This window comes from Nicotiana tabacum, chromosome 12, assembly GCF_000715075.1.
Source record: "Nicotiana tabacum cultivar K326 chromosome 12, ASM71507v2, whole genome shotgun sequence".
NCBI lineage: Eukaryota > Viridiplantae > Streptophyta > Magnoliopsida > Solanales > Solanaceae > Nicotiana > Nicotiana tabacum.
In genome coordinates this window covers 36,613,959-36,638,052 of record NC_134091.1, presented here as the reverse complement: position 1 = coordinate 36,638,052, position 24,094 = coordinate 36,613,959, and the positions used below count along the sequence as shown (strand labels likewise).

Below are 24,094 nucleotides of genomic sequence, written 5' to 3'. Positions count from 1 at the left end.
AAGCGAGTTCAAATACCGCCTATTAGAAATCTTGGGTATAGGATACTGCTATTCGCTTAGAAAACATGTCTATAGAATCAAACGCTGGTAATTCGGAGTTTTATTATCTTTCACTGCCTATTGTGCAAACAACTTAGAAATCATACATATAGGACAGTGTCACTCCCCTAAGACGTCTATCTATAATATCAGTGCTAATAATCGTGAGTTCGCAAATAGTTTACTACCTCCTCGTCTAAGTCATTTAGAATAATAATGATGAATATACGATACTGGAATTTAAAATTACCTAGAAACCATGCCTATAGGATTTTAAGTCTTGATTCTGAAATTGTGTGCTGCCTTAACTGCCCGCGTGCATTTGTTGTTTATGTGTGGAGGCTAACTTAGGCCTTTAATTGTCTTTATGTAAAGTCCTATCTATTTTGAATGTCTCTTAGTTTTATCATTTTAAGCAACCTAGGAGAAGTCTAGAACTGTATAAATAGTAGGTTCAAACCCTCCTGGACCATAGGTCTGGGACGGGTAGTGAACGCATAGGATACAATTTTAAACTGAATTAGAGAGCCTTTAAGTAACAACTTCAATATAGTAATTGGGTAGCAAGAGATGATAGTCTGTGCCTGCTGAATTATATGAGCAACCCCTGCCTTAATGGTGTTGTGAAGTATTGTTTATAATCCTTTAGACTAAAAAATTTAGGACCCCCTTTCTTTATATACTCGTTATTTACACTTAGTCATTTAATATAGACCAATGTAGTTATATCCTTGTAATATAACCGATTCTCATGTGTTATAGTAAGACTCTTCGACTTCTAAATTTCTCTTTGTCTATTTGATCACCTAGCCTAATCACATAATCCACATAGTTTAAAGTTTGTCCTGGACCCACAGTTGTGGACTTCGAAGAATGCCTAACACCTCCTCTTCAAAGTAACTTGAGCCCTTACCCGATCTTTGGTGACACGGACTAGTCAAACAGAGTTATTTGCAAATAGGTGCCCTAACACACCTTAAAAATCGTTAGGTGGCGAATCTTCTCTTTTAATACCTTCCTTTAAAGAGTTGTCACACGTCGAAACCTGCTTTCGCGAGAAAACGGGGCGCGAAGGCATAGCGACTATGCTGGGGATATCCCATGTACTTAGGCTCTTACCATGACGAACTTGATTTATATGGATTACTTTCTTTATTTTTTTTAAACTACTATGACATGCACACCCCTTCCCTTATTATCCCTTATTTGTTTTAATTGCTATGACATGCACATCCCTTTCATTATTCACCTTTATTTGTTTTAAAATGCTATGACATGCACATCCCTTCCCTTATTCTCCTTTATTTGCTATGACATGTATGACCTCTCTCCATCTCTTTCATCTTGCCTAAGACTGCTATATTATGACTCTCCCATCCCTATTTCTCTACCTGCTTCTTTACGTTCTCACACATTTTCATGAGCTAAACTGACTTCTCTCTTTTGTCTTTCTTTTCTTTTCTCTTCTTTTCATGTTCACCTTTGCTATATTATTTACTACTTTTACGTAATTTTATCATGCAAATACTTGGCAATATGTTATTATTCCTGCATAAAGCATGCTCCGCATCATACTTCACTCGTGCCAGTTATCAACATAGCTGCACTTGATGAGTGTCCGCTCTTTCCTGAAATTACCCTTTTTAAATCGAAAAGGCTTATTTGCGGCAGACTAGTCGATCAGCGGTGCAGTCGACGGTCTCGTGCCTTTCCCTCTCAAGTTGTTCACTTGGGAGTACCAGTCTAGACCCTTTTAGAAACCCCACTCCAATTTTAAATTTACATGCATCATGCTAAACCTAGTATGGGTTGAAGGTTATTAACGTAATAACTCGCTTAGATAAACCTTGTCCAAAGTCCGATGGGATTTCCATAATCCCAAAGGACACTCTCATGTTATGTGCATTACATGGAGAAAATGCGCCAAAATGTTGATCATTATTACGTAACTAGCCGAATCTAGAGGGGAAAAAAGGGTTAACTTTATTGTTTTGCAGAAATGAAGCACGAAATCCCCAGGTTCGGTATGGTCCAGAACATCCCTCCTTTTCTACTTGACTGGTGTAAAGACCTTACACCTTGTGAAAAAAATCATGTAAGGAGAGTACTTGTCGACCTGCCATCTTTGCTGAGCATTCAACCAAATAGAGAATTGATTGAGGCCGCTACCATGTTCTGGTAGGAGAAAAGAGTTGTTTTTCGATTTGGTAATATATAAATGACTCCTCTCTTGGAAGAAATAAGGGGTTTCGCCATGTTACCATGGGATATTCTGGGACTGCTAGTACCAGAGAATTGCACTCCTTGCAGTTTTTTGAAAATGTTGGGTTTAAAGAGGAATGATGAACTGCTATGTCTAAAGAAATCATACATCCCTTTTGAGTTTCTTTAGGAGCGTTATGGGCATAACAAGTCATATTGTCTTCATCATGATGAACTAGCCATTACTTCTTTGGGATGGGTGCATCGCCGGGTTTATGTTTTCATTATCTACTTCCTGGGGTTGTTGATCTTTCAAATAAAAGTAGGAAGAATTCATACTCGTTTAGCCATGGTCGCCAGGACCTTAATGGATGGTATCGAAGGGAAAACTTATACTATCATTCCAATGATCTTAGCTGAGACGTACGGTGCTCTAGATCGGTGCAAGCATGTGTTTGGACAATTTGAGGGTTGCAATCTATTGCTACAAGTCTGGCTACTGGAACACTTTCAGAGGGTGGAATATCGCCAACAGCTTTTGCGAAGGCCACTAAATGACTACATAGCCAACCATCACCCAAAGAAAATGACATTTATTCCATACAGGTTTGCAAAGCCTGGAAATACTGTAAGTTGGGTGCTTTTCTTCAGCAATCTGATAGACGAGCAAGTGCATTGGATGTTTGAATAGTTTTCTAGTAGAGAGTTCATCATCAGATCAAAAGGAACTACTCACTTGGTTCTGATCGGGCTGCGAGGCATCTACCCTTACGCTCCTATAAGGGTAATGAGGCAAGCTGGAAGAAAACAAGTCATACCTCGGGTTTCCAATATGGTCGAGTACAAGGCAAATTTCAAGGGAGATGTCATCCCATTTAAGTTCGAAGCGCAACATATGTGGAACCAAAAGATCATTGTGGAAGGGGAAACTATTAAGCCAAATAGGTATCGCGCATGTCATATGTACTACTATTTATTATGGATGGAAGATGACGTAATTGGGGACGTCAAACCAGGAGTCAATCTGAAGGATAGAATCATAGATGAAGTGGTTGAGTCACATATGAAGTACAAGAGGCTACGCAAAAGGGTGTTCGAGGCGGAAGCTAAACATCTGGAGCAGCACAAAATGAACATGGAGGCGATAAAAAAATGGAAAGAGATTGCCACTAAGTCAACAAAAAGATTGGAATACCTAGAACAAGGACTGATGGAGCTAGAAGGGAAGATGGGAAAGAGACTTTCGGATTGTCAAGGCATGGATGACAATGAAGGAGGAAATCTGGCAAAGGCTTACTTATTGCTAGATATGCGCGATCTGGGAAACATGATTGATGGGGTCAAAAGAGCCAATCATGGAGAAGGTCCTTCAGGGACCAAGTAGATTAGGAGATGATGTTCTTTATTTCTTTCTAGCTTAGATTATATTTCAATGTAATAAGGCTAAATTCCATTAGTAACTTTATTATATTATTGTCGATTTGGTAAAAGATTGTTTTGGCTCACTTTCGCATTAATGAAATGAAGCAAACGTTGGCACCAATTTTCTCCAAGTCTATGTGTCGCTTAGGCCTACCTCAGGCACAATAAGGACCCCAAATTAGGACTCGAATTATTGTATGACTTTATAAAACACGCTTAAATATTGCGAACACTCTTTTATTTCACCTTACTGACTTGGTTACCTTTTGCTTTTCTTTCTTTCTGATTACTCCTATTACCAAAGGTTGGTTCGTGCATACTGACATCATCATCATACCACACTAGATCCAGAGGTCCTCCACCTCCTCTTCTACCTAGCGATCCGAAAGGCAAAAGCAAGGGCAAAGAGAAAATGGATGATTTACGTGGTATCCGGTAAGATGATGTTGCTGTGGCGGAACGAGTTGGTCTTTCGTTTGGAGCAGAAAATCCTAGAACTACAGGGCAAACTCGAGCAGGTCTGAAATATGGCAAACCTTTCCCTTACTCTCAATGTTCCCGACATCAACCAGCAAAACATGACTACCCAAAACCAAACACCACCACAAAACACACAAAACTCAGAATCCACCACCCATAGCTCTGAATCCTCCCGCACAACACCAGTATCATAATCTTGCACTTCCCCAGAACCTTAACCTACCACCAGTGCAAACCCCTCAACAACATCACTATCATCCAATTCAATACCCGTAAACCACTACATATCACACTCCCCAAAATGCACCACAACCTACTCCTGATCCTCAAAACTCGACCAACAATCACCCATATACCCAAGTTCCAGGGACTCATCAAAGCAATCTGATATATATAGAAACCTTACCCCCATACCCCACAGCAAACCCTATACCTACCCAAACCGATTGAGAAGGACCTGCTCATTAGAAACATAGCAGAGGAACTCAAGAAACTTACAGGGAGAGTCCAGATTGTTGAAGGTAGGAAAGTCGTTGAAGATCTGAATTATGAATATATGTGTATTAAGCCAGATGTGGAACTGCCAGAGGGTTACAAACCTCCAATGTTTGAAGGCACTAGTGATCCGAAGGTGCATCTAAGAACATATTGTGATAAGCTTATAGAAGTGGGTAAGAATGAACAAATCTGCATGAAACTGTCCATGCGAAGCCTTACAGGAGATGCTTTATCTTGGTATATCAGTCAAAATCCAAAGAAGTGGGTTAGTTAGGTAAGTATGGAACAATATTTCATGGACAGATTTAGGTTCAACACGAAAATGCGCCTGACAGTTTCTACATTCAAAACATCAACAAGAAGCTGACAGAAACCTTCCACGAGTATGCTACTCGTTAGAGATCAGAGGCTACAAAAGTAAGGCCAGCATTTGAAGAGGAACAAATGAACAAGTTCATTGTTAGAGCACAAGATCCGCAATATTATGAATGGTTGATGGTCATCGAAAATCACAAGTTCTCAGACATCATCAAGTTAAGGGAAAGAATAGAAAAAGGAATCAAAAGTGGGATGGTAACTAATTTCGAGATGCTGCAGGACACGAATAAAGCTTTGCAATCAGGAGGTATTTCAAAGAAGAAAGAAGTGGGTGCCATGATGGTAGCCCAGGGCCCTAAATCTCCCATCACATACCAAACACCTCCATCTACATATCAACCCTCACCCCTAAAATACCAATACCCTGCCACCACCTACCATACCTACAACACTCAACCTGCATATTACCATTCACCTCCACCCGCCCGCCAAAGCTACCCAAAGCCACGTCCAAATTTTGACCGCAGACCTTCTAGACAATACACCCCAATTGCTGAACCCATAGCACAACTGTATGAAAGGATAAAGCTCGTTGGTTATGTCACCCATATTCATGTTGTTGTTGTGGAAAATCCTTCCCAATGGATCAACCCTAACAAAACCATGTGCTTATCATTTAGGCACGAAGAGTCATACCATTGAGAATGTCGTACGTTGAAATACAAGATTCAGACGTTGATCGACACTAAGGTTATACAAGCAAAGAAAACTGCACCGAACGTCCGCAACAACCCTCTCCCGGATCACAAAGGTGAGGGAGTGAACATGATAGAACCTAATGAAGAGTGGGATCAAGAAGGGTCCATTGGACTTATTCGAGAGGGATACGCTCCTAAAACATCTCTGTACACCCTCACGCCAGTTGTGGTACAAACAAAAGCACCATTTGAAGTTGAGGTAGCTATACCCTTCACTGTAATGGTAGCTCCCACACCATCTTACAAGCCTGATGTCATCACATGGGATTATGTTGTGGGAGTAGGAAGAAAAGGAAAAGCCAAAATGGAAGAAACAGGTGTTGCACAAGGTATGACTAGAACTGACAGAGTTTACACACCTGAGAATCTAGGAGGAAAAAGAAAGGAAGCTACACCTAAGTCGCCCGTTGTTGAGACTGGCACTGATGATCTTTGGAGGAAGATACAAGCAAGGGAATACTATGTTGTTGACTACCTGAATAAGACTCCTTCTCAGATATCCATCTTATCATTGTTCCAAAACTCAGATGCGCACAAGAATGATTTGATGAAGGTGTTAAGTGAAGCTTATGTACCCACCAACATCACTAACGGATAGATGGCTAACATGGTCAGACAAGTATTAGAGAGGCACAAAATCACTTTTCACGAAGATGAGTTACCACCATAAGGAATGAGTCACAACAAGACGTTTCACATCACAGTGCAATTTGAGGACAAGTTCATTGCCAGGGTCCTGATAGATGGAGGTTCGATTCTAAACATATGTCCACTGACCACTCTGAAGAGATTAGGTAAGTTCCTGCACGAGATATGAATGGGAAGCATGAATGTAAAGGTATTCGATGGATCTCAGAGAGCCACTATCGGAGAAATCAACCTTGATCTACAGATGGGTCCGACTTGGTTTGATGTTGATTTCCAAGTGCTAGATATATCGGCTAACTACAACCTATTGTTGGGACGGTCATGGATACATGTGGATGGGGCAGTGACTTTTACTTAGTACCAGGTTTTGATGTTCGAGTGGAATCATCAGAAGGTGATCATTCATGAAGATGGAAGCAACCCCATTTACACCAATCATTCCATCCCAGTCATCAAAAATAGGAGGAAGTTGGGCGGAGAAACATATCATCTCATTGAACGAGTTAATGAAATTGAAAAGGATCGATGGTGGAGCAACAAGATAGAACGCATATTGCTGTGGACTAGATATGAACCAGGCAAGGGTCTTGGTAAAAAGCTTCAGGGGATCACCAAACCCATACAACCATAGTATCATGGCACGACCTTTGGACTGGGGTATGAATATACCGTGCAAGAATATCAGGATTGGACAAACCATGGCGCGCCCCTTATTATCCGCTGGAACAACTCATACCACCTCTACACCAGACATTCCATCAGGCTGACATAATGTGGGGATCTGAGAAAGATGAGATTTTGGCTGGCATGATGAAGCTGTTTCTAGATGAAAACAACATGGGTTGTAGTGCAATTGTCGAGGAGGAAGACCTTACCATTCAGACAATGGAAGGAGTTGTTCTCAAGAATTGGACCGATGCACCATCCCCGGCTCGCTGCGTTCCTGGGTAGCCTGGCAAATTAGCATGACTTATTTTCAAATTGTTTTGAGCATTTAAGACATTTTTCAGTATTTTGTTTTGAAAATAATTACTCGAGTCATCGAGTCGTACTTGTTGACATTTTAAAATTTTTTGTTAATGCATTATTACTTTTTATATTTATTATTATCTTTCTACATTCTTTTCAGCATAATTATTACATATCCTGATGAACCTACGACTGTGACATATATTGAGACAATGCTACATAAGCATAGTTATTCGGAAGATCTAGAGGATGATGTAATACCTAAGGAAATTGTCAAAGAAGTAGAGAATTTTGAAAACAAACCGAAGTCTAATTTGGAGAAAACTGAGGCCATTAACTTAGGAGATTCTGAAACAGTCAAGGAAACTCGCATAAGCATCCATCAATCGTCGATAGAAAAGGAAGAGTAAGTCAGGTTTCTAAAAGAATATGAGTATATTTTCGCATGGTCCTATGACGATATGATTAGGTTGAGCACATCCATAGTAGCTCACAAGCTACCTACAGATCCCATGTGTCCACCGATAAAACAGAAGCTCAGAAAGTTCAAAATGGATATGAGTTTGAAGATAAAAGAGGAGGTCACCAAACAAATTAAAGCCAAGGTTCTCCGAGTGGTCGAATACCCAACCTGGTTAGCCAACATTGTGCCGGTTCCAAAGAAAGATGGGAAAGTTACAGTATGTGTCGATTACCGAGATCTGAATAGAGAAAGTTCGAAGGATGATTTTTTGCTGCCTAACATACACATACTGATTGACAACTGCGCCAAACATGAACTCCAATCCTTTGTGGATTGCTTCACAGGATACCATCAGATTTGGATGGATGAAGAGGATGCCGAAAGAACCACCTTTATCACACCACGGGGGATATATTATTACAAAATGATGTCGTTTGGTTTGAAGAATGCTGGGGGCACCTACATGAGGGCCATGATGACTATCTTCCATGATACGATACACAAGGAAATAGTGGTGTATGTGGATGATGTTATCATCAAATCTAAAAGGAGTTCGGATCACATATCAGACCTGAAGAAATTTTTCGATCGACTTCGAAAATACAACTTGAAGTTGAACCCTGCAAAATGTGCCTTCAGAGTCCCTGCTGGAAAATTGTTAGGTTTCATCGTCATCCGCTGAGTTATTGAGCTACACCCGTCAAAAATCAAAGCTATCCAGGACTTGCCACCACCAAAGAATAAGTAAGATGTGATGAGTTTTCTAGGGCGCCACAATTATATTAGCCATATTATAGCACAATCAACGGTGATATGTGAGCCAATATTCAAAATGCTGAGGAAAGATGCTCCCACAAGCTAGACTGAAGAGTACCAGAAAGCCTTCGACAAAATCAAGGAGAATTTGTCTAAACCACCCGTGATGGTCCCACCAGAACCAGGAAGACCTATGCTACTTTATATGTCTATGTTGGATGGGACCTTTAGTTGTGTTCTAGGACAACATGATGAAACTAGGAGGAAGGATCAGTCGATATATTATCTGAGCAAGAAGTTCACGCCTTACGAAGTGAAGTACTCTTTGTTGGAACGCACCTACTATGCTTTGACATGAATAGCCCAGAAGTTGAGACATTATTTCTGTGCGTATACTACATATCTCATATCAAGGATGGATCCGCCAAAATACATCTTTCAGAAGCTCATGCCTACGGGTAAGTTAGCAAAGTGGCAGATATTGCTGAGTGAGTTTGAGATCATCCATTTAACTCAGAAGGCAGTCAAAGGAAAAGAATTGGCATATTATTTGGCATAAAATCCCATAGACAGAGAATACGAACTATTGAAGACGTATTTTCCCGATGAAGAGGATCATTTGTAGGCGAAGATAATACCGAAGCATACGACGGTTGGAGGATGTTCTTTGACGGAGCAGAAAACTTTAAGGGAGCGGGCATCAGAGCTGTCTTAGTATCAGAAACTGGTCAACATTACCCGGTATCCGCAAAACTCAGGTTCCCGCACACTAACAATATGGCAGAATACGAGGCCTGCATCTTGGGACTCAAGTTATCCATCGACATGGACATTCAGAAGTTGCTGATAATCGGAGATTCAGATCTATTGGTGCACCAGGTTCTAGGAGAATGGGCTACTAATAATACCAAGATATTGCCATACTTGCATTGTGTACAAGAGTTGATCAAGTGATTCACGAAAATAGAATTCAAGCATGATCCAAGGATTCAGAATGAATTTGCAGATGCATTAGCCACCTTGTCTTCCATGATACAACATCCAGACAAGAATTTCATCGATCCTATCCCAAAAGGAATTCATAAGCAGCCAGCTTATTGTGCTCATGTTGAAGAAGCATTTTAAAAAAATCCGTGGTTCCGCGACATCAAGGAGTACTTGAAAAGGGGAAAATATCCAGAGAATGCTACACATACTTAGAAGTGTACGCTCCGAAGATTGGCCAATCATTTCTTTCAAACTAGAGGAATTTTGTATAGAAGGACTCCTAATTTGGGATTATTGTGATGTGTCAATGCCAAGGAGGCATCTGGATTGCTTGAAGAAATACATGTTGGAACTTACGGACCTCACATGAATGATTTCGTTTTGGCCAGAAGATATTAAGAGGAGGGTATTTCTAGTTGGCTATGGAAACAAATTGCATAAAATATGTTCAAAAGTGTCACCAATGCCAGATACATGCTGATATGATATGAGTGCCACCAAATGAACTCAATACAATGAGTTTTCCCTGGCCTTTCTCTTCTTGGGGCATGGATGTCATCGGACCAATCGAACCCACTGCTTTAAATGAACATATGTTCATTTTGGTGGCTATAGACTACTTTAAAAAATGGGTTGAAGTCGCGCCCTATAAGGCTATGACTAAGAAGGTCGTAGCGGATTTTGTCCGAGATTGCATTGTTTGTCGATTTGGAGTACCTGAGTCAATCATCATTGACAATAAAGTCATATGTGAAACATTCAAGATCAAGCATCAGAATTCCACAGCATACAGGCCGTAAATGAATGGAGCCGTAGAAGCCGCCAATAAGAACATCAAGAAGATATTGAGGAAAATGGTGGACAACTACAAACAATGGCACAAAAAGCTACCATTTGCTTTACTCGGGTATCGAACCACAGTTCGTACATCAATTGGGGAAACTCCCTATCTTTTGGTTTACGATACTGAAGCCGTTATTCCTGCCAAAGTGGGGATCCCTTTCTTAAGAATCATAGAAGAAGTCGAGCTCGGTGTCGCAAAATGGGTACGGAACCGGTATGAACAACTAGTTCTCATTGATGGTAACAGAATAAACGCAATGTCACGGTCAACTGTAACAGAACATAATGGCAAGAGCTTTCAACAAAAAGGTTAGGTTAAGGCAATTCACACCAGGGCAATTGGTACTGAAATGGGTCTTCCCACATCAGGATGAAGCAAAGGGAAAATTCTCACCCAACTGGCAAAGCCCCTACATGGTTTATCGAGTACTGACAGGAGGAGAACTTATACCTGCAGAGATGGATGGAGAGATATGGCCAAAACCTATCAATTCAGATGCAGTCAAGAGATATTATGTTTAATATTATGTTTGCACTTTCTATTTGATGTAACCTGAACTACGCTTGACCTGATTCCCATTTAAGAAGGGATACGTAGGAAGCCCTGTGGGTTCGGTCACATCATAATAAAATCTTCATTCCCCCTATGGTCAGAAACTGGGGAAAGATCTCGAGCTCACCCGATCTCATCATGTTTAGAATCACCAAGGAATATATCGCCAGAAGTATGCATTTAAACTGGGGCATAAGTTTGAGGAGGATCCTCAAAATTTCGGGTTAAGGAGGTTGAAATGTCTCAAAAGCATGTCACAGTCGCCAATTCGACAAAATTGTTTACTCTCAGGCATTATCACATATTTCAAACAACTACAAATGATTTATCACAAATGCATATTTTTCGAATTTGTTTATTTTTTCTACAGTAGCCAGACTCTACCCGTGTTGACTCAAATAGGACCTCAAGACAAGAGCAAAGGCAAAGCAAGGAATCGATAGCACGAACCAACCTTCCCCCCCTCCAAACTCATGATTTTTCTGTGGATGCAGGCACGATGGACGTAACAAGAACGTCCACAAATATATACATACAACAAGATCCCTATATTCATACCGACAGAAGTCGCCAAACACAAATGCGTCAAGCTAAGAAATACTTTACCCTCTCATATTTAAACATTACTCTTCTTGCATAGGGCTAAGCGCTTCCTACATCATCGCATAAGGCTAAATACTGTCTTTCTTTGAGACTAAGCATTGTCTCCATTCCTTGCATGAGGCTAAGCACTGCATCCATTACCGCATAAGGCTAAGCATTGCCTTTCCTTGCATGGGGCTAAGCATTGTTTCCATTCCTTGTATGAGGCTAAGCACTGCCTCCATTATTGCATAAGGCTAAGCATTGCCTTTCCTTGCATGAGACTAAGCATTGTATCTATTATTGCATAAGGCTAAACACTGCCTTTCTTTATTGCATAAGGCTAAGCATTGCCTTTCCGCGCATGAGACTAAGCACTATCTCCATTATTGCATAAGGCTAAACAGTACCTTCCTCGCATGAGACTAAGCATTGTCTCTCTTTTTGTCACGAGGATAAGCAATGCCTCCATTATTTCATAAAGATAAGCATCGCCTTCCCTTGCATGAGACTAAACTCTGTCTCCGCTACACTGCATAAGATTAAGCATTATCTCCTTTCTTCGTAACGGACTAAGCGTTACCCTCATCTCATATAAGACTAATCCATGTCTTATCTCGTTTTAGCAAATGACTATGCATCACCTGTTTTCTTTATCAAGCGATCAATATTACCATATACATGCATTTCATGGGCTGAAACACTGCCACATTGTCCGAAGGCGTCATAGTCCAAAGGCACCATCCTCATAGCCTGGGAAGACACCATTCCATGGCCTGAGGATCTCTCAAAATTGCACATCATTATTCAAAGGCGTCATAGTCCAGAGGCACCATCCTCATAGTTCGAGGACATCATTTCATGGCATGCGAATCTCTTATCAAAAACTCCATGGCCCAGGACATCATAGTCTAAGGACATCATCCTCGTCATCCAGAGACAACTCTCATGGTCTGAAGGGAATTTGCATCATGTTTAAATGTTCACAATAAACCATATATATTCGCATGCATCGTGTTTTAAGTTTTACAGGTAACTCGGGAGGTAACCGTTCTACAAACAGGAGTAATTCTAGCTCCGGTTTCCGTTTACAATGTTCACATCCTTCGATCACTTCAAACGTAACTGATAGTCAGCAATTGATTACCCTTTGTTATATGACCGTCTAAATATCTGCCTTGTACACCCGTAACATTCAATTTGCATTTATAACCCCACCTGAAATCATTCGTTACTCACGATACTATCGCATCCAAAAGATCCTTTTTCGAAACACACGACCACTTTTATAATAATTTCATCGGTTTCGTCCGTCGTTGGATCCAGAACTACACACGGACTGATTCACGTAACACCAAGGAAATGTAGGCAACTCAAGAACCAGGGTTCGGCCCCCATTTTGTTTCCAAAATACATCATTCCTCACTCACTTCTGACAAAATTGGTCATCATTTTCTTTACCGGACAACTCTTTCATCATTCATGGGTAAAGAGGGGCAGCTGTTGATATCCAATTTTGCCCTCATATTTTTATATGCTTTTAAATATCATTCATGCATCATCACCAATATTTTCTATAATATTCCATAATTTTTGAAGCTTTAAAATTGATTGTCTTGCATTTAAATTACTTGAATATGTATTAATTACCTCTTTAAATTATTTTGTGATGACTTAATTTATTATTTTCATCCACATATATGTTTCATAATATTTGTACTTCATTTCATATAAATATATTTGTATTTTTAAGTTATTCACATAATTTTGCAATAATAGCCTATATGCTATGTATAAATACAATTATTACATTATTCATTCTAAAATAGCACTTTTATATTTTTAATAATGTTATGTTATTATTTTCAATTATTTTATTGCATAAGTAATATTTTATTATTTATTAATTATTTTTATTTAAATAATTTTGTGTATTTAATTTGTAACCCAAATTTGGAGCCACTTCCGGACCAATTTAATGGCCCAAACACCCACACCTTAGTCTAATAATCCCCAAAGTCCTATCCAAACGACCCCTACAACTGACCTGGTCGCGACCCATTTAACAACCCGACCCGCCTATTCCTTAATCATGGCCGTTGATCTCTTAAGATCAACGGCCCAAGATCACTCCACCCCTTTTAATTAACCAAACCCCTGAAAATCTAAAGACCACACTTCTCAAACCAGTCGCCTCTATACTCTCGCGAACCTTCTCCTCTCTTCTGCAAACTCTAGCCGCCCCATTCAAATCCCAGTCCCAATCCGATAATCACATCGAAATCTTCCATGATTCCTTTCCTTTCTTGCACACAGAGAGACGCTTACCATCTCTTAAATGTTACTAGCATTTGGTACTCAATTATTTATGGAAATTGAATCACTGGTGTTCGTTCAACTCCGATTCTGTATTATCTTTATGTTTCTGACCTGATACACTCACTACCAGGCCATATGGGTCCGATTCAGTGAGAGTTTTTACTATATTTTTTCTTCGTTTTAAACTAGGGTTTGCCTGATTCTTCTTAAATTGATTCTAATCGATTTTGCATGCTATTATTTCCTTTTTTATGTTTAATTGAATATTTTTCCTTGTTTGTGTCTTTAATTTTGCTAGTATATAAACCCCTCTCCAATTTCCCCTTTGGAGAGACTCGAATCACCTTAGGAACTATTCTCTCACTCTTACTTATTTTATACTATTCTGAAATTGAGCTCTTGGTCGGCTGAAAGCCAAGGTTACTGGATTTTGTTTACCTTCCTCCAATGCAAGCACTGCTCGGAGTCCATTTCGAGGCTCCTGTGAACTTTAAAGCACTAGGGAGTTGAGATTTTTACTGGTCTTCAACAATCACAGCTATTCCTGAGAATTTTGAGTTCTTCATCTTTTGTTTAGTTTTTCTGCAACTTGTTAGTGCCCTATACACTCGCACTTCTACTTCTTTCTGTTCGTGTTTGTGTTATGTGCCTTAGTGCTATTTGGATTTCCCTGAGTTAATTTCAATGTTATGCCACTTCGTATACAATTCTGTTTGTTTTAGTACTACTCTATAGTTCCAATAGCTTCAATTCTATGCAAGTCCTGATCTTAACTAATATGTAGATAGTTAAGTTGATTCACGATGCCTGCCTGATTCGTAATTGAAACATGAGTGATGGTTGTTGAACTTTGTACTAACTCTTAGGAAACTATGTTCCTGCTCAAAATTGCTCTTTTCATGTTGCATCATGTATGCATAATGGACTATTTCTTTGCAAGTCATATGACAATGCTATCTGAATACTTAGCCTAATATGCTAACCTGAATGCATGCCCATTATATTTGTCCAACCTGAACGATATCTAATCATTATGTCTAGGAGTAGTTGGTTACTTATACATGTTGCTTATTCAATGTTTGGTTTCTTACATTGTTTTGTACTATTATGATAATCAACTCATGCCCAGAATGTGTTCTAATTCATGTTGAGACATCTATGCCTAACTTTATCTTTACGGAGTTCTACTGTTAGCTATGACATGTTCCCATGCTATATGTAACCCTATTGTGTTCTTTTGTTTGAGTTGCTCAATCTCGTGTTCTTCATTATTAGTTGAGACCTTTAGAGTAAATCTCATAACCAGCATTTTCTTCCTATATGTGGCCAGCTAGTACAAGGTTTAATGTTTGTCTGTCCTATTGATTTGAAGTTGACATGTTTTTGTTTACTATAAGTCTTTCTGTTATTGTAACTGATACTCAGCATGTTAAAGTTTTCTCATTCTTAACTAAGTGACTACTCGATCATGAACCTATTATGTTATGTTATTTTCACTAGGCCTTCATGTTAAACCTTTCATGTGGAGGCTATGCTATACTTGTTCTTGCATATGACTCTATTAGATTTCATGTTTAAATCTCGTGTCTAAAGTTCTTTTAGGCTAATCCTGAATCATTTTATTTTTGAAACTCTTTGGAATAGTTCACAATCTTGTGATCCTTTAGCTTTGTTTCTGAGAATACAAGTAAGGCATTCGTTTGGCCTGATGTTGGGCCATATGTGTTGTTGGACCTAGGCATTCGATTCAGGAAGATTCTACTGTCCTTATGAGCCTGAGATTTAGGTCTGTTGGTTGGTGAGGCTGCTGAAGGCCCAGAAATTCACTGGGTTATTTTATAGCGGGCATGTAATATTTGATGGGGGCCTATACTTGTTTCAGCATGTATTTTTGTTATCTTTGAGTTTGTATTATTCTATTTTGGTCCTATCACTTGTAATAACGAATAATTGGGGTGTTAGTGAAATTGGGTAATGGGTGTACATTGTTCTTGCATAAAGGGTAGAGAACATGCCTATAGGGTCTACGTGCTTTATTTGCTATCTTGTTATCTTGCTCTACTTCTGCACGCTAGTTGAAATCATATATATAGGAAATCACACACTTCACTCAACTTGCATAATACCTAACATTATTTAAAGCATGACTGTTTGACTAAATATTTTACCTGCTCTCATGTCTACTTCTGTATGATTATTAGATAACATGCCTATAGGGTTATAATAATACATACCTTTATTAATACTCATCTAGATACCATGACTATATGGTCTTAACTAATTGATTAATCGATTGTTTCTGTTGTTTTATTATACTGCCGCTTGGATAGCATGCCTATAGGAATAATTATGATAAAAGCCAGTTCAAATACCACCTATTAGAAATTTTGCGTATAGGATACTGTTATTCGCCTAGAAAGCATGTTTATAAAATCAAACGCTGGTAAGTCCGAGTTTTAATATCTTTCACTGCCTATCGTGAAAACAACTTAAAAATCATACATATAGGACAATGTCACTCGCCTAAGACGCCTATCTATAAAATCAGTGCTAATAATCATGAGTTCGCAAATAGTTTACTGTCTACTCGCCTAAGTCATTCAGAACAATAATGATGAATATACGATACTGGAATTTAGAATCACCTAGAAACCATGCATATAAGATTTTAAGTCTTGATTCTGAAACTGTGTACTGCCTAAACTGCCCACGTGCATTTGTTGTTTATGTGTGGAGGCTTACTTGGGCCCTTAATTGTCTTTATGTGAAGTCCTATCTGTTTTGATTGTCGCCTAGTTTTATCATTTTAAGCAACATTTGAGAAGTCTAAAACTATCCAAATAGTAGTTCCAAAGCCTCCTGGACCATAGGTATAGGACGGGTAGTGCACGCATAGGATATGATTTAGAACTGAATTAGAGCCTTTAAGTAACAACTTCAACATAGTAATTGGGTAGCAGGAGATGATACTCTGTGCCCGCTAAATAATATAAGCAACCACTACCTTAAGGGAGTTGCGAAGTATTATTTATGTTGCACGGGGTGATCCCTTAGGCTAAAAAACTTAGGACCCCCTTTTCTTTATGTACTCGTTATTTATACTTAGTCATTTAATATAGACCAATGTAGTTATATCTTTGTAATCTTTAAGATTCATAGCAATTCTCATGTGTTATAGTAAGACTCTTTGACTACAAAATTTTCCTTTGTCTATTTGATCACCTATCCTAATTACATAATGCACATAGTTTAAAGTTCGGTCAGGACCCACAATTGTGGACTTCAAAGAATGCCTAACACCTTCTCTTCGAAGTAACTTGAGCCCTTACCCGATCTTTTGTGACATAGACTAGTCAAACAAAGTTATTTGCAAATAGGTGCCCTAACGCTCCTTAAAAATCATTAGATGGCGACTCTTCTATTTTAATACCTTCTTTAAAAGAGTTGTCACACGTCGAAATCCGCTTTCGCTAGAAAATGGGGCGCGACATGGGGCACGTGTCTTTCGGCCCGTTTGGGCGGTGCAATTTAGATTTTAGTAAAGTGGGTGACTCCCGAGAAGGTTCTAATGGCTTCTAGATTTATATATAGCAATTGTGAATTTTTCCGGACTTGTGTGTGGATAGAATCTCAGATTTGCATTTGATGGTGCCGGGACTTGTGGTAATTCTGTATCACTATGGATCCTACATTCCAGTATAAGAAAGGTAAAAAGAATAATTTTAAATTCACATAAGGTATTTTCAGAGTGGGAATTTTGATTGTGGTATTTATGGGGGTTATTATGATGTGGTGAGACTTTATAGATGTTTTGGTGGTAATATTCTTGGGTTTGGTGACCTACGTGGCTTGGTCGAGTTAGAGGAATTCAATTATGATAGCTTGGTTATGTGCAAATGGGTTTCGAAGAGTTCTCGATGGTTTCTACCATGGTTTGAGATGGATATTTTCTACCGGCATAAGGAATATGTTGTGTATTGTCATTTCCACCTGGATGGGGGAAAATCGGGTATGTATTTTGTTAGTGACTCAAAGTTGATAATGAGATTCTCGTGCTTTTAACATGATGGCACGGTAGATGTGGTGTGTTGTGCGGGATTAAGATTTACTTGTACAAGGTGGTAGTTCAGTCTTGAAGGGAAGGTCACGAATTTTGGACAGAATGGTCAGTTTCAGATATTTAGATGAATGTTATAACTGCTCGGTAATCCCTGAGAAGGGTGCGTATTTCAGAAGGCGCATTATGTTTTGACTTACGGATGTTCAGTGGTATTGCGGTACTCTCCTGGTTGATAGATTGCTGATATTCCAATTATTGCTATGTGTCACAAAAGAATTATGGAAGTATTCCTCGTGGGATAATCGTGAATGAAAGATATGTTAGTCATTCGAGTGCTGGAGTTGGGACCAGTTACGGTGATTTATGTGTTCTATGAATTTGGACACCGAAAGTTCTCAAAAGCATATTGTTTTAGGGTTGTGGCCTGTTTGAGGTGAGCATTTTATTTAAACTCAGTGGAGGCACTAGTTGCGCTAATTATTTGTGATAGCTACGCGCTACGAGTGCGTATATATAGGTAAGGTTTGAGCCCATGTGCGGGCATCGGGGCAAGTATTCATAGTCGAAAAATGCTTAGGTTATGATATACCTAGAGTTGACTGTTAAGCTTAAAGTTATAATGTTCTCGTATTTGTACCTTTGTGGAGAACTATCTGAGTCATACTTGAGGTTACAAAAAGGGTAATTCCCCGAATAAACTTGGTAGTTGCTATTTCTGCTTTAACTTGCCGATTTGAGTTGTGATAGCACACTTTGCATATGCCTACTCTATGGCGTATTATTTATACCAGTCCATGAGCATGAGAATCTTATTTCTTTTAGTATATACATGTGTACTTGTTTGATTGCTCCTGTATGATATGCTTGGACTGGAGGCCTATGACCATGATGGGCGGATTATGTTATTTGCACGTGAGTTGTCCGAGCGGGTCCAAATATTGATACTATAGCACGTGAGTTATCCGTGCGGTTGATGTTAATGTGAGCTTTAGAAGAGCTGGTTACCGTTATTAGATTTGTGTGTCTTGGTTCTACTATGTATGATGAGCTCATAGCATTGCGGTTGTGGTAGTGCTTGTTGAACTTGCGAAACAGTTCTCTTCTTGGAGGCATTTCCTATTTTAGGGTGCACGGATTGCGCAATTTGTGGCTTGAGTTATATTGGTGTGGCATGTATGTGGAATAGTTATGTTTGATAATATAAGGTCATTGGACCTAGAATGGGTACGATCAGGTTTAATTACGATATATTGGGAGGGTAATATCGAAAGTCGGCTTAGAGAGCGATTATGGTTCTGGTTGGGGCGAGAGAGCTCCATGACTTGTTGATCTGATAAGTGGTTATGAGATTTCACGTGTTTCTTTCATTATCGGAGTTTCAGCCCCTAACCCAGCTTCGCAAATGCGATACATAACTCGCAAAAGCGATGCTAGCATTCGCGAGCAGAACTGGTGCGGCGAGTATGCGAGTTGTGTAGTATGTTATTTGATTACATTTGGGGTTATAGTTAAGGCTTAATAAAGCTTGTTCAAACATATACAGTATGTAGATGTGAGATTCGGTCTTGAAAAGAAATTCTGAATTTTGGAAATTGAATTCCAAGGTTTATGGACTAAGATTTAAGTAATGATCTTCAATTACTTTGTGTTGCCAGGCCTATATGGAATAGGGTGACGTGGGCTCACCCCCGGGTACGTGCGTGGTAAGATGGCATAGTAATTTGAAGGCTTAGGAACAACTCCTAGCACGTCCGAGGATGAACGTATGTTTAAGTGGGGGAGAATGTAACAACTCGACTTGCCGTTTTGAAACTTTACGCTCCTTCCAACTATTTGAAGTATTGAATATCTTCATATGATGTATTAGGACGTGTGTGAATCATCGTCTTTGATTTTCAGGTGTTTCAGGATTAGTTCGGAAGAATGAATTTCACGTAGGAAGCTTAAATGAAAAAGGTTGACCGGAATTTGACTTTTGTGCAAACGACTTCGGAATAGAGTTTTGATGATTCCAATAGATTTGTATGGTGATTTTGGACTAAGGAGTGTGTCAGGATAATTATTTGGAAGTCCGTAGTTGATTTTGGCTTGAAATGGCAAAATTAGGAAATGAAAGGTTTAAAAGTTTGATCGGGAGTTGACTTTATTGATATCGGGGTCAAAATCCAGTTCTAAAAAATTTTATAGGTCCGTTATGTCATTTATGACTTGTGGGCAAAATTTGAACTCAATCGGACTTGATTTGATAGGTTTTGGACATCGAATGTAGAAGTTGGAATTCGTTAGTTTTCATTAGGCTTGAATTGGGGTGCGATTTGTGGTTTTAGGGTTATTTGATGTGATTTGAGACCTCGACTAAGTTCGTATTAGAACTTGTTGGTGTATTTGGTTGAGGTCCCGAGGCCTCGGGTGAGTTCCGGGATGGTTTCGGATCATTCCTTCATGTCTTGCTGCTGCTGTTGCTGGTTCTGGTGTTGTTCACCGCGAACGCGTATGTGTTATCACATTCGCGTAGAAGGATGTTGGCTGCAGGATATTTGTGCTTCACATTCGCGACTATGGGCACGCGTTTACGTAGATTTGGGGAGCAAAACTATGCGTTCGTGATTGGAACATCGCGTTCGCAAAGGGAAAACTTGACCTGGGAGATTTTAAACTTCGCGTTTGCGGAGGGAGACCTGCGTTCGCGAAGGGTTATTGGGGGGCTAGGTGAGATCGTTTTTCGCATTCACGAAGAAGGGGATGCATTCACGAAGGTCTGGCTCAATGTGCATCCCGTTCGCGTGGGCTATCTCCACATGCGAAGAGGATTTTGGCAGTTGTGCAAATTTTGTGCTTCGCGAACGCGAGGCATTTTCCGCGTTTGCGAAGAAGGAATCGCTGGGTAGAGAACTTAATCTCATTTAAAATTTTTGACGATTTGGAGCTCGGGGAGAGGCGATTTTCAAGAAAAATATTGGAGTAAGAGTTCTTCACTCAATTTTGGTTAAATTACCTGAATCTATTGTTATCTTTAGCATTTAATTGGTGTTTTAAGTTGAAAAATTTTGAAATCCCCTAAGGTTAAGATTGAGGAATTGAGGGCCGAATTGTTGTCGGAATTTTGTAAATTTGGTATGGTTGGACTCGTGGTTGAATGGACGTTCGTATTTTGTAACTTTTGCTGGAATCCGAGACGTGGACCCCACTGTCGAATTTTCTAACGGAGTTGGAAATATTTATAAATTGTTAAATTATAAGCATCAGAGTATATTTTGATTAATTTGCACATTGTTTGACTAGTTTCGAATAGTTTGGCTTGGAGTTGAGGAGATATGAAGGCGTTCGGAGGTTGATACGCGCAGAATGTAATTTTCGGAGTATTGTTAAGCTTGCTCGGCATCGAATTCGGCTTGTTCGAGATAAGTAACACTTCTAAACTTGGAGCTGAGGGTATGAACCCTGATTATACGTGTTATGTGATTTGTTTGGAGGTAACACATATGCAAGGTGACGGGCGTGTGGGCGTGCACCGTAGAAATTGTGACTCAGTTGCTTCCATAGAGCTGTGTAGTCAATTAACTTGTATGTTTTCATGTATTTTTCATGTGTTAGAGAAACTGAGCTGTGACTCATGTTAGAAATCATGCTTAGACGAATGCTGGTATTATTGGTACCCACTGAGGTCATTTCTGCTATCGAATTATATGTTTAAACTGTAATTTCATACTCAGTCATATTCATTCATTGCATATCATATCTAAGTCTCTGTTGTTATTTATTGATACATCATATCATCATTTTGGGCTAGTTGTATGATATGGTGAGCCCGCGAGACTGGAGAGATAGATGATTGAGTAAGGGCGAGGGCCTGATTGTGAGGATATTATGGGATCGGGCTACACGCTGCAACATATTTTTATTTATGTATGCATGAACCTGGCTTATTATAGCACTTGGGCTAAAGGAGCCCATCCGGAGTCTGCATCCCCACATAGTGAGTGCATTGCATATTATATTTGGGATGGAGCTCCCTGGGCATGGAGTGCCATATATATTCACTTTTGGGATGGAGTTCCTTGGGCATGGAGTTTCCCTATACATTATATTTGGGATGGAGTTCCCTGGGCATGGAGTTGCCCTATATATTATATTTGGGATGTAGTTTCTTGGGCATGTAATTGCCTTATTTTTTTATATTTGGGATGGAGTTCTATGAGCTGGATTGGACCTGTACAGTACCGAGTGACTGAATGTCAGTTATTATGTATATATATTTGGGATGGATCTTCCATGGGCTGGATTGGCCATATATAGTATTGTGAGATTTAGTACTCTGAGAGTGTGAGTACATGAGTTTATCACTACGCTGCATTGCATTAGACATGCATACTTGACATGTAGGCATAAAGAAGTACTTTTTCTCATGCCATCTCATAATGAGATTTCTTATCTGTCGTTAAAGGTTTTAAGAAAAATTATAGATTTCATACTTACTCATATGTTAGGTCACTTTCGGCAAAAGATTTGAGTTTTACAGCTATATTGAAAATAAAATGTTTATAATTTTTTACGAGCTGGGCATTTTATTATTGAGTTATTACTAGTGCTGTTTTAAATTGTATTATTATTGAAATGTTATTAGTTATTGGAGTTGGACTTTAACCCTTGCCGCAGTTCGTCACTACTTTCAACCTAAGTTTCGCTTTGTTACTTATTGAGTATATAAGATCGATTGTACTCATACTACACTTTTGCACCTTGCGTGCAGATTTCTGATGCTGATGTAGATGCGTACGACGAGAGATGGATCTGAAGTTGTACCTGCGTTCCAGTCATTCCTGCCTCTTATATATGGTAACTTTAGAATTTTTAATCTGTTAATGTATATTTCAAACAAATGACGTATTTGTATTTCACACCACGTTTGTAAATTCTAATCTTAGAATATCATGATTTGTACTATCGGTCCTTAGGAATGTATTAGAGTCAGTTAAATATTAATTAAATTAGATTATTGTTATTTGGCTTACCTAGCGGGTGAGGTTAGGTGCCATCACGGCTAGTTGAATTTTGGGTCGTTATATAATTGCTTCAAGCCAAGTGACAGAGTCACTATTGTTTATAAAGATAAATTCACCCCGCCATCATTTTTCTGTGTAAGTGGTCATCTCCAAACTCAGAATAGAGTAAAACTAAATAGCCAACTTTAGAAAAATGACACCAAGAAAAGTTTGATATAAGTAGACATCTAGTTTCACAACAAGCACTTCTGAACTTTTTTCGCTTGTGCATCTTCTTCTGTTATCCAGCCTTTACTCCTCTTACCTACCCTTCTCTTGCAGTACTGCTGCGTACTAAATAAATACAAGCTACAGTATATAGAAGGGGGAGGAGAGGAAGCGAACAGAAGAGGAAATTGCACAGAGCTAAAAGTCACCAGAAATTCCTTCATCGCTTCCATTTTTAACAATGTTTAAAACGTCAAGATATATACTTCTAACTAGTTCATTAATTTATTGACCTAGTTGGCACATGTTCTGTTTCTATACGCCATTAATTAGCAACTTCTTACTTTAGTGGATAACTTTGTGTTCGTATATATGAAATTTTCGGAGTATTGTTTAACTTGCCTGGCATCGAATTCGGCTTGTTCGAGATAAGTAACACTTTTAAACTTGGAGCTGAGAGTATGAACCCTGATTATACGTGTTATGTGATTTGTTTGGAGGTGACATATATGCTAGGTGACGGGCGTGTGGGCGTGCACCGTAGAAATTGTGACTCAGTCGATTCCGTAGAGCTGTGTAGTCAATTAACTTGTATTTTTTCATGTATTTTTTATGTGTTAGAGAAACTGAGTTGTGACTCATGTTTGAAATCATGCTTAGACAAATGTTGGTATTATTGGGACCCACTGAGGTCATTTCTGCTGTCAAATTTTATGTTTAAACTGTAATTTCAAACTCAGTCATATTCATTCATTGCATATCATATCTCAGTCTCTGTTGTTATTTATTGATACATCATATCATTATTTTGGCTAGTTTCATGACATAGTGAGCCCGAGAGACTGGAGAGATTGATGATTAAGTGAGGACTGGGACCTGATTGTGAGGATATTATGGGATCGGGCTACACGCCGTAACACGTTTTTATTTATTTATGCCTGGACTTGGCTTATTATAGTGCTTGGGCTGAAGGAGCCCATCCGGAGT

At 39.2% G+C, this 24,094-nt stretch overlaps 1 pseudogene; it reads left to right on the top strand.

Annotated features, from left to right (window-relative positions):
* Nucleotides 1-7,546: 7,546 nt before the first annotated feature.
* LOC107761913 (sugar transport protein 5-like) overlaps nucleotides 7,547-24,094 on the top strand; it is a 30,924-nt pseudogene continuing 14,376 nt past the window's right edge.